Source organism: Centruroides vittatus, unplaced genomic scaffold, assembly GCF_030686945.1.
Source record: "Centruroides vittatus isolate TY-2023 unplaced genomic scaffold, ASM3068694v2 contig_884, whole genome shotgun sequence".
Taxonomy (NCBI): domain Eukaryota; kingdom Metazoa; phylum Arthropoda; class Arachnida; order Scorpiones; family Buthidae; genus Centruroides; species Centruroides vittatus.
The window spans coordinates 650,558-663,545 of NW_027122576.1; the positions used below are offsets into that span (position 1 = coordinate 650,558).

Genomic DNA, 12,988 nt, shown 5'->3' on the forward strand with positions numbered 1-12,988 from the left:
CTGTATCCTGAAAGATTTCGAGATTGTAGTAGTTTTTTTGTTCTCTAGTATTCTTGATTTGTCTACCTGGATTGCTTTAATAGAAACATCATAGCCCAATAATTCGGCAGTTCGTTTGTCTTTAATAATCAGGTTATGAAGAAAAACTTCATACTTGCAGACTTCGTACTCGTTTGTATCCTTGCCCAATTTGCACAACTTGGCGTTACACAGTTATTGAAGCTACTAAGCATGGTTAAAAATTAAGACAGCATAAGCACACTTATTACAGATATTACTGGTAAAGAATTTTGAGAGTCCTGCCACAAATAAGCTACGTATTGATTATCGACCATTTGTGACGTGCCATAACGAGTAAAAATTTAAAAAAAAAAAAAAAAACTAATAAGTAAGTTTAAAATTAATAAATACAAATGTATTCTGACAGTTTATGAGTTAACTGTACTTTCTATTTGCAAAATTTTTTTAACCTTAACACAAAATAAGAAAAAAGTGAATTTTTAAGAAATTTGCCAGGATTTCCCGGGATAAGAAAAATTTCCCGGGTTAAAAAACAACTGGGATCCCGTGATCCCGTTTGAGAAATCCTAGTTCACATCATGTGACTCAGTGAACGTCGCGCATTGACTCACGGGAATTTTGTTAAAAAAATGGCGGATATATTTAACATCGAGGGTTACCAGCAAAGGTAAATAAACAAATTAAACTGTTTAAAAGTATTTATAGGATGTTTAATAACACTAAATAATTAATTAGCGTTGTGTCTTCTACCGAACGATCGGACGATAGGACTACCTCATATTTTCGATTTAATTTATCTGCATTCTCATCAGTAATTTCAAATTATCATTTTATTAAACTTTTATAAAAAACCAAATATGCTTTTTCTTTCTTTATACATAATATAAAAGTAAAACATATATGAATAAGATTTTTTGACAAAAAGTAGAAAAAAAATTACAATATTCCTTGAAAACAGTAAAACTGTCTACCAACCAAATGGAAAAAACATCATCTATCTGCCGCAAAGCGATTCTAGCGGCAGCTATCGGCTACTTGATACATTAACTCTAGAACAGTGGTCTGCAATCTTTCTGACCTCACGGACCACTAAACTCACAATTTTGAATTCCGCGGACCACTATCATGAATTTTTTTAAACGCTACAAAATCTGTAGATCATAAAAGTTCAATTTTATGATATTAATATGAAACTTGCTTGTTTAATTATAACAGATTAATGCAAGCCTAAAGTTCGTTACTGCTTGTTTGAAATAAGTTTATGAATTCTGAGCGCTTTTCCACGAAGGACAATAATCGCACTCACAATATTGTTTATTGTTCATTATTTATTCATAACAGTCACTTCGTATTTGATTTTAGATTCGAATAAAAAATTCCCAATGAGTGAAAAAAAAACAACTAAGCATTTTGCAATTCTTTCGTAATACTTCGCGTAACCTTCAGTTGATCAATAACCAAATTTCTCCACAGCCACCCAAATTTTCTCACAGACCACCGGTTGCCGACCGCTGCTTCAGAACATAGCTCAGAAACCAGTACAGTAAAACCTCGCTTAGCGAGCACCTCGCACAACGAGTATTTCACATAACGAGCAAACAAATTGTAAAAATTTGCCTCACTTAACTAGCGATGTTTCGCATAACGAGTGAAGAGGAAAGGGGAAGTCCCGAATTGTGCGCATGCAGCATGCTCCATCAGTCTGTATTTAGCACTCCTTCCGCTAGCATCTTAGTGTCGCTTGCGATCACATATTTTTCCAAACTTGTGTTCGCACATATTACTTATAAACATCAACAACCATAGCCCGTTATATAATAAACACGCCAAACAATATGCCAAATTCTTCAGTCATTAAATTTAATGACCGTTCCAAATTAAATTTTAGAAATGTCTGAATTAAAAATTAACTTTTTATAATCATTAAATTTAATACGAGATGGAAACATAACTGCCTACCTATAGTCAAATTAATTAATTTCTAATAATTATAGCCTTTACATAACCCAAGAATTTGGCATATCGTTTGGAGTATTTATCAAACATATTAGCTGTGATTTTTTTTCTTTTGTTTTTGCAAATCGAATTCTTATTCCAGGATGGTTCATTCCACGCTAGAAGAAAAGACAATGATGATGATTCACGCTCCTTAACAGTGTATATTGTACATTTTTTTAAATAAACGTTATACGTAAAACATTTGAGTATTTTTTCGGCGTGGAACGCATTATCGTATTTTACATTAATTTCTATGGAAAAAATTGTTTTGCTTAACGAGTGTTTCACATTACGAGTAAGACTCTGGAACGAATTATGCTCATTAAGCAAGGTTCCACTGTATATCTATCGACTCTGATATAACAAAACGCTTTAAAAAGTTATCCGATTTTAGAAAGCAGATGACATTTCTAGTTCCTCCATGCTATGTGAGTTGGTAGATTTGTACATTATTTTTTTATCAAAAATTTTATACTTATTTCTGCATCTTCTTGGAAAATGTCTAAGATCTAGCTACGTAAACCCTGAAAAATTTCTGAAAAGACTACCTCTAGCCTTTAATATAAAATAAAATAATAATAATAATAATAATTTAAATAATATAAGCAGCTTTCACACAGTACTTTACATTGGACTGGATGGGGTTGGAGTTATAAGCCAACGCAACACGTGGGCGATCTGACAAGGGGAGTGCTTTCCATGAGGTGTTTCATGGGAAACTGGTCTCTAGTCAGTGGCGTAGCGTAGTGGGGACGGCAGGGGCGGCCCGCCCCGGGCGACACTTTTAGGGGGCGGCAAAATTTCACAATAAATAATAATAATACAATACACCTGTACAATACACAATAATGATGATTGTTCTTGCCGAAAAGTTCTTTATAATTACAGTATATTTTAGTCTTTTAAATTGAGATACCTAAATAAGGGGGCGGCGAATTTTCCTCCGCCCCGGGCGGCTGACACCCACGCTAAGCCACTGTCTCTATTTAGGTGTTACTAACGTGAAGAAGAGTTTTCTTCACGTTAGTAACATCTAAACCCGGCACCAGGTGCAAACCTTATGAATAATTACCAGTATTTAGTGGTTTTATCCACTCGGCTACTGGTGAAACAAGTAACGATGTTTTTTTTTTTTTTTTTTTCGTTCATGCCAGTATTCAAAGATTTTGTTGCTTCACTTGCTTTAAAATAGATTTTAAAAAGTCTCTTTTATGAGGATGAATCGGTAAAGACCGATTAATTTTCTGTTTCTGGAGAACATTTTTAAAAGAAAGATTACTTTTTAAAAATTGAGATCCCTGACACGAACCCAGTTCTCCCGAGTAATAGGCTGACGCTTTTATCATCTCGGCTATGCGGTTGTCAGCTTAAAGAGGTTGCAAACGACTGAATTAGAAAATAATGTAATTATTTTCTTACATTGAAATTAAAATAATTATATTATATTAATATACTGAAGTATAAAATATAATAATATTAAAAACAATACGTTAAATATTATTATCCAATTACAAAACACGTTATTAAATACGAAATACGAAAAGAAACTTCGATTTGAGTTCGAAGAACGTTTCATTTCTCCAATCGTCAAGCGTTAAGCTTAATTGCGCATCTGCTATGGAAAACCAAGAATCTAAATCGGCGAAAAGAAGAAGCGATCATAATTTCTATAAAATTTTATTTTTAATATTGAGAATCACTCAATTAGTGAGTAAATTGACATTATTTGGTAGCACGTAGAAATATAACACCTTAATTTGTTGCCGAGAAGAATATATAATTGAAATCACAAACGTTTTCAGCCCGATTAACAGGCTATCATCAGGTCAAAAACAAAAAAGTACATGATTAAAAAGTTCACTAAAAACTCGAACTAGAATTAGTTTACTGGAAGATTTATGATATTTTTTATTTTATTTCGTGTTAATTTTATTTTGTGTTAATTTTATATGTTCTTCCGTTTCTCTTGGATATTTTTTAAAATGTTTTTGTTCTAAATTTTGATTTAAATATTTGTATTCTATACATGGAACGTATTTGTTCCATTTTGTTTTTGACCTGATGATGGCCTATTAATCGGGCTGAAAACGTTTGTGATTTCAATTATATATTCTTCTCAGCAACAGATTAAGATGTTATATTTCTGTGTTTATTTGCTGAGCATTTTTAAGGTTATTTGGTAGCATATAACACTCTATAAAATCTTAAATGCGAAAATTTCTTTTTTATACATATACATTCGAACGTCTATATAACGAATTGCCTCCGGGAAACGCGTAAAATTCATTATATAGAAATTTTATTAAATCGAAAATGCAACAGAGTAGTGAATTTTTAAAAAACGTATTTTCAAGTTTTCACCAAAAAAAAAAAAAAAAAAAAAAAAAAAATATATTCATTGGAAACATAAATTCGTAATGTAAATTCGGCTTCAAAATGTAGAAATCTAACACATTTTCTACTGTATGGTTAATAACAAGCTCTTTTTTCACGACCACGGATTCAGGCCTGCAATAAGAGATGGCCATGGCGTCAACAAGCCTGTGCTGAGAGGCGAGGTTTGACATATCTGTATGAAATCTCCCGTACAAATTTGAGGATCCAACCCGAATTCGTACTTGGACCCTCATAATAGCAGGCTGACCCCAAAACAGTATGCTTTTTGTAAAAATATTAAATCGAGACATTTTTCAGCCTTGTTAGTTGTTTTTCAAGGCGTAAATTGTTCTGAAATTGTTGCAACAAACCTAAACATTAACTGTTACATATTCTAAAATGCATTCCAAATACTGTAATATGGAGAAAATATTATGACAATGTCGAATTTTAACTTTAATTATTAAATAAAACGAGTTTCTAAGATCACTTTCGCTTTTATTGATTGGATTCTCCAGTTACTGTTTTATAGAAAAAGAATTAATTTTAAAAAAATTCTAGCAACTAGTCGCATAATATTTCCGGCTTCATCGAGAAAATTTGTAACGTGCACTTTTGTCGGACTCTATTTGCCAAAGTTATGTTGCTATAGGCTTCGCCCCACTTTGTAGTTGTCTTCGTTTAGAGTTTAGCCGAATCCATCATGGCCATACCGAACCATACCGATGGCGGAAAGAACGGTCACATATTAAAAAAAGAACCATCTTAATATTCACAGGTTAAAATCTTAGAAAAAAAATTTTTTGTGATTACTACGATTAAATATGAATTATTAAATTTATGCTTGCATTTTTAGTTTAAAATAGATAATTAATAACTTTTCTTTTCAGATATTTGTAATTTGTGAAATCGCTACGATCGAAGCATCGAAAACATGCGGCAACTTCTTCACAGAATCTTTTATATCTACCTGCATAACCACTGCAGTGCTTATAGTAACCTTACTGTTAAGTTTGTTCTGCAAAATACAGAATTGTCTCTCACAATATTTGATAACAGTATGAATCAATATAACTGTTTACAATTCAATTAGAATATCGTAACAGATTGAAGGCCGGCTCAATTATGGTGTTAACCTGCTCGACGATTTCGAGGTACCGATACCTGCATTGAAAGTTTAGAAAGAGATTTTTTTTATAGATTATGCAGTTTTGAAATTTATCAAAATTTTTTTATAACTTAAAAACCTAACACTTTCTAAACATTTAATGTGGGTAACTTAAAATTGTCGTCGGGTTGCGGGTTGGCCATCGCTGGTCTAGGTCAGCCTACTGCTCTAGAGACCCAGAATCAAATACGAGTGTGCAACCCCAGGAATTTTTACGTCGGGCTATGTTCTTTGCCATCCGGCCGCCCCTATTGTGGACTTTTTCAAACTTCATGGGCACCAATGCCTTTTTTCGATGATAAACATGGAAAAAAAGCCTTGGTGCCTACAGGTAGAAAAGTTTTCTTTAAATGGGTTCTCTGAGCGAAGGTTTAAAAAGTTAGACTATCGCGTTCAATTGTAAAAATTAGATAAATTGAATCTTCAAGTCTTGAATATTCTTGAGTACTTTTCCGTTAACTGGGCGCCAGTCATTCTTACTACTATTTTTAGCGAAATCGATATTTTATTTTGTAGTTCACGCATGTTTAATATTATAATGAATTTGTTTAATACACGTGTTTATACACGGGTTTGTACATATGTTTTTACACGTTTATATACAACACGTGTATAATTTACATCATTGTAATATTAAACATGCGTATACACATGTTTAATATTACAACATTTCTCTAAAAATAGTAGTAAAAATGACTGGTTAACGGAAAAGTACCTATTCTTGTAACTGATTTTACGAAATACAAAAGTTTAATTAATTGAAACAAATTTTAAAAAACTTTTGTTTTTTATTCTTTTAGATGTTTGTGATCGATGTGATATTCACTTTTATATTTGCACACTCCAGCCTCTTCGTAACTTTCAGTATTAGAAATTGTGAAAAATTTAGATTTGAGAGAATTTCTGCGTCTGTAAGTTTCTATATAAAATATTTGAAAAAAGTAAATTGATAAGTATATTTATTAACATATTATATACACAAATAGATTTTTACCATATTGGAATTTTTATGCTTCTATATTTCTTCCTCGGCTGATTTGTGTTGGTTCCATTCAGTATATGACCCTTATCAAGATTAATTAACCTTTAATATTCTTATAAACTGTAATTGTTTCATCGTTATCACAATTTATTGTATTTTAAAAATGAATATTTTAATAAAATATTAATGTATTTATCTTTGTGCCGATGGATATCAAGTCACTGAACAAACAACTACTTGAATTTCGAATCATCACTCGAAATTGTACAGTTCTTTTCATCTATCTAATGAAGTCCGTGGAAGAAGAGAGCAAGGAATACTTTTGCACATGCAGGCTTTTATAAAATATTTACCGGTATTATAAAAATTGGACTTCCTGTTTTAATAAAGACTATTCGACTTTCAAGTTATTCGCGAGTAAAATGATGAAACACAAAGTTCGCGATACATTGTACTGTACGTCGCGCGGATATAGTTTTCATCGTTTAGTACGTATAAGTATATTGCAGATTAATTAAAAACGATAAACTCTAGATAAACTAAATATATTCCAATTTATGTCAGCTGAAATATATGTTTTATAAAATGATCTGCGACCTTTTCAAAGTTTCGGAATCACTGTTCTAGAGAGAGAGATGTGATCGGGAGGATGAACAACATATTTACTCCATCTCTCAAAATCACACGGTCGAATCTATAATGGAGATTTTCTTTATAGAAACTTGGTTTTTTTTAAAACAAAAATTGCGATTTTATTGCTCCATTCTAACGCAGGGAAATTCTCACTCTAATGCATTCTTTGTTATCATGCTTACTATAATAATTTTTTCTCAAACCGGAACAATTTTGAGAAAATACTCGCAACAGAAAATTAAGCCTACTAGGATTATGATTGAAAAGGCTAAATAAAATAGTTGTTAACAAAAACAACGAGTTAAAAGCAATTTTTAATAACTGAACTATCTTATTATTAATTTATGGTGTTCCGTTGTGATTATATAGTTGAGCTTTTATATTATTAGACTGTGGTATATAAAAGCTCAAAATTTAAATGGCAGAATTTAAATGATTTTCCTCCATTCTATTTCTTTTTTCTTTATATCATTCATAATGAATAGGCTTACAAGACGTCCCGTTTTGACCGAGATTGTTCCGGTTTGACGATGTTGTCCCAGCGTCCCGGCCAGTTTGTCATTTTGTCCCGGTTATTTGGTAAAATTTTAAGAGTGCCGAATATACAAGAAGTAAAAATAGTGCAGCCTCGAGTAAAATGGCGATTTGGCAATTACACTCACTAAATACGCCAATCTAAATATTTAGTATCTGATCTAACTTGTAAGTACTTTTAATGTTGTCTAGATGTTTTAAAATTTATAGCATATGGCCTAATAAATTTAGATGTTTTATTTTTTCACAGAATTTATAATAGCACGTAGCCTATGAGATCTAGATATTTTTATTTCATTTTTTTAAAAAAGCTTACAGTGAAAACTGCTTAGGCGACCACCTGCATTCGACGGGCACTTGTCAAAACGGGCAAAAATTTCTTGTACGGAATACTTTATACATAGTCTTCGTATAAGTTACCTGTATTAAACGACCACCTGTGTAACGCGACCGCGGGCATCGATTTTTGGTCCGAAACAACATACAACTGTAATAAGCGAACACTTCCGTAAATATATCCGGTCTAAACTGTGAAAGATCGAATCGAAAATTTTTCATCTTATTTTTCTTACGTAAATCTTCTAAATCTAAAAGAGAAAAAACTTTCCAGTTTATTATCCGATGATGAGTGCATTTCTCTCTCTTGGAGTTATTTCCTTTCCCAGGGAACTCAGAATGTATCACGGGAAACTAAAACACAAAAATTACCTACTGGTGAAAAGAGACAACGTGACTTGGAAATATAAAAGAACTCAAGGAACCGAGTTCGCTGAGACTCTGGGAGAGTATCCCTTAGTGTCGTCCACAAAGATTTATCGTCATCGCCCATCGCCGCCCGTTCCTCCCCGAATATTCTGTGTTTCTCCGGGAACACCTCTGAAGAATCCACGGACTTTGACTCTCGCTAGAATTAACCGCCGTTCAAGGCCACCGAGACATTACCGAGACCTTCCTAGGCCTCACCCAGTGACTTCACAACCAATCGGAAAAACCGTACCCAGTGCACCAGGTATTTAAACGACACGCGATGTCATGTAAACTCTCTCTCTCGATCGGTCCTGTATACATTCCGTTACATTAAATTAGTTATTTTTGCTGTTAACTTAGTAGTGGGGTGAATCACTTCCGTTTCGCTGTTTCTCCTCTCATCGCAGCTTCATCCCGAATCCGACAATCCGTGTACGCGACAGCTCGCGCGACCGTTCGTACGCCGCCTCGGCTTCCGTATCACTCAGTATCTCCTTGATACCTCGTCAGGACTGACACCACCGTATCGGAACACGGTGTGTCAGTCCTGACGAGGTATCAAGGAGATAGCGACCCTCCAGTCACAAAACTATTGTTCGAACGCATCTGAACAACGTTTCCTCCTCCTAATATAATGAATTAGTCTAAACTCTTGTTGGAACCCACTCTCCCACCCTTGAAATTAGGTGCAGGTATTAATGATTTACCGTATTTTACGGACTATAAGACGCTATGGACTATAAGACGCACCTTAATTTTTAAACAATTTTAAAAAAAAAATACCTATAAGACGCTACGGACTATAAGACGCACCTGAATTTTGGAGGAAATTTTTCGAAGAAAAAAGTGCGTCTTATAGTCCGTAAAATACGGTAGTCTAGCAACAAAAAAAAATTCATTTCAGTTTGTTCGAAATTGTCCGAAAAGACAATGCGAAGTGCTGTCATTAGAAGATCGTATTAAAGTTATCAGAGAAAGTAAAAATGGTTTATCACAGGCCTAGCCAACCCGCGGCCCGCGGGCCGCATGAGGCCCGTCACGTTAAATTGTGTGGCCCGCTAAGTGATATTATATATCTATTAAAACTTTTGTTTCCCGTTATGTGTATACCAAAACAATTAAATAAATGAAAATTTGCATCTGTCATTGTTATAATGCGCAAGTATGAGTACAAACTCTTGGTATAACGATAAAATCTTATTCATTTTGTATTTGTTTTACTTTTTTAAAAACATGTTTGCCTAAATTGTGGCCCACCATAATGTTACGCGTGATCAAAGTGGGCCGCGAAACAATTTTGGTTGGCCAGGCCTGGTTTATCAGAACGGCAATTAGGGAACTGTGGGAAAACGAAATTTATTTTACCGTAGACCTACAGTATTTTCCTTAGGGGTATAAATTATTGTACACGATACAATTAATCGGCTGATCTCATCGTTTGATAAAATTTATTTTATTTATTTATTTATTTATTTTGAAGCTCATATACAGTACATGTGCGATAAATAGTTTCTGTATCAACCTACCTTATTTTCACTTTATTTTTGGAAAAATAATATCCAAGTAAATTTCGCACGCAAAATATTCAATTACAATAAACGCATTAATGCAAAAATCAGTTTTACAGGCAACCTTCCTTTTCGATTTCGCCATTGTCATTGAACAATCGCGGAATGTAATGAAATCGTATTATGAGAAAAAAATAATAAAATCGTTTTATTATTAATTAATAATTTTTCTTGTTGTACTTAAGAAAATATTAAATATTAAAAAATACAGCATTTTTAAAGTTAAATAAGATTAAATTAACGAAAACCAAAACCAAAGTGATGGAGAGATACGATGCGCTTGTATACCGATGACGTAATGCACATAACTGAGGAGCGAACGAAAAGAACCAAGTTGAATTAAGTCGGAAAAAAGAGTGTGTATTATAATCGAGAAATGCAAGTATTGTATTAATCTTTAAAATATTAGTATAAATCTGTCTTATAAAATCATGACGATTCTTGTTAATCGAGTTATCCGATAAGAATAAAATACAATACCAATATACCTCTATCGTTGAAAAAATCGCCTATAAATGATCACCTCGAGTTTTGCTTAGTAGAAATAGCTAAAAAGTGCGCAAAATACGTACGGAAATACGGTATTACAGCACCACCTGTATTGGACGACCACCTGTCTAAACGACCACTTTTTGAAGGAACCGTGGGAGGTCACCATAGACAGTTTTACTGTATTTTGTTTCAATTAGAGTTGGCAACCCTGAAACTCACACTGTCCACGTCACTGCTGCGCATGTCATATCTTAGTCGAGTTCAAATTGCTGGTCGGCATTTGCGATTATTTTGTACTGTACATTAAATTCATTTAATATCTAAAATGCCAAAAAGAAACCATGTTTTTACTGATGATTGAAAAAGTCTGTGATCATATTGACCAAGTGAAATATAAACTGTGCTTTTTAGAATTTTCAGTAACTCATGGTGGACGTTCAAACATTAAAAAACACTTGAAATGTGTGAAACATAAGGCAAGCAATAGGCTCAAATGTATTGTCGTATTTTAAAGGTACCGATTTAAGTGACAAAGAATTTTTTAAAAAGTTTACACTAGTGTGAGATTTTAAGCTCTTTTGTGAGTTTTTAAAAGCTCTAATAATCTTAATTATTATTTCCCTTCTTTCTCCAATTTTCCTTTTTTTTCCTATGCGCGGTTGTTATTGGGGAGGTCAAGAAGACGACCTTCTCCCCTCCGATTTCTGCGGCACTTTCAGAAGTGACTTTTTACCCTTTTAAATACGTCTCGAACGTCAGAGACGGTTCTCCCCTCGCGACCGGGTATCATTTGTTTATTTCCACCTTCGTCGTGATCTACGGCGCTAGCCAATTAACACGAGACTGAATTTGTTACTTGGCAGAGGATAATGAGAAGGTTACCCTAACAGAGGGGTCCGAACCGAACAAATCCACGCACTTCCTATTTTGTCCGATTTTGTCACTGATAAACCCGATCAGACGACCCACCGACTGAACAATTATTACTAAGGTCGCAAGACAAATCTTGACCTTAAGTCACATTCGACCATTTATTCCGAATGTTTGACAGCTGTTATCAATTTTATGAGGTAGAATAAGTAACAATGCCGAATAGACAAAAGTAATAAATTTGACGAAATGTTCGATTTCTGACAATTAGTTCAAACAACCTCCGGACACAAATCGGACTTAGGTCACCTTGCATCAGATTCCCCCCCCCCACGGAATCCCTCGCAAAGAGAGTATAAAACAGAATTGCACCCGCGCCTCGGGGCGATCATCGACTGAAAGCCCTGGACCAGGAACGCCATACGAATCTGAACTCCATACGAATCTCGACTCCAAATCCCCTAAAGGAGATCGGCTCGGACGTGATCGCCGCGACTTTTTTTTTTTTTTAACTTTTTCCGCCCTGTGGGCACTAAGAGGGACTCTTTTAGTAGGATCATTATGGGTTCGACCAGGCCCACAATGGAGCGATCGGGTGGTGAGGAACGGGACCCGACACATTCGAACGCACCACCCCCCCGAAAAATTCCTGGGGATTTCTCGACCCGTTCGGATTCGATCCTAGGTCCTTCAGAGTATTAGGCTGCCGCCTTGACCGCTCGGCCATCCGGCCGTCTAATCGCCGCGACTAAGAGGTATTTGATTTGAAGCCGTAGAGCTCTCTCTCTCTCTCTCTCGATTGCTGTAGACCTTTCCCGACTTCGCCGGGAAGGCACGAACGATCACGCGCTAATTAACAGTTGTTGGCCGATACAAGTATTTACTGCCAATTTGGTATCTTATATTTGAACTCTAAAATCTAAAATAATTGTAATTAGAATTGTATCTATGTGTTTATTAAATGTGTCGTTTTATAGTTTACTGTTAGTTATCTTTTAGTACGCTCGACACCTTATCACGATCTCACCAACCCCCCTACTACTATAATCGCCTTCCTACGACCATACTGACAAGGAAGCCGATAAGTAGGGTTAAGCTCGCCGCTTAACCCCCTCGGCTTTTACACTAGTGATAAATATTAATAACTTAATAATAAGATATGTTTAGTTCAGTTTTTAAAAATTGCTTTTAACTAGTCTTTTCAATCATAGGTACAGTACTTATTCTAGTAGGCTTAATTTTCTGTTGCGAGTATTTTCTCAAAATTGTCCCGGTTTATTTGAGAAAAAAATATTATGGTAAGCCTATAAAGAAAAATGAGAATCTGTGTGCGTTAAGTGAAAGTAGAGATTTCTTTCTCTTTTTCTTTATTTAAGGATTTTTAGTTTGTAGTTTTTCAATAAATTAATTATATTGTAGTGTTAAAACAATTGTCTTCTTTTAATCATTTGTTTTTGTTTCAGTTTATTAAAAATAAAATATAATTTCAAATTTAACTGCATTTTTTTTTTTTTTTTTTGCTTAAAAAGTTTATACAAGCTGTAAAGAATTTTATACAAGTTTATACAAGTTTGTAAAGAATTTAGTTTCAAGAAAGTC

At 34.2% G+C, this 12,988-nt stretch overlaps 1 long non-coding RNA gene across 2 annotated transcripts; it reads left to right on the plus strand.

The window, feature by feature from the left end:
* The first annotated feature begins 3,589 nt into the window (after nucleotides 1-3,589).
* LOC136983586 (uncharacterized) lies at nucleotides 3,590-6,689 on the plus strand. Of its 2 annotated transcripts, none has more exons than XR_010882062.1 (4): nucleotides 3,590-3,730; nucleotides 5,286-5,453; nucleotides 6,364-6,474; nucleotides 6,550-6,689. It is a non-coding gene; the product is annotated as an uncharacterized lncRNA (long non-coding RNA). The 2 variants fall into 2 exon arrangements; XR_010882063.1 differs by having other exon boundaries at nucleotides 3,608-3,726.
* Nucleotides 6,690-12,988: the final 6,299 nt, after the last annotated feature.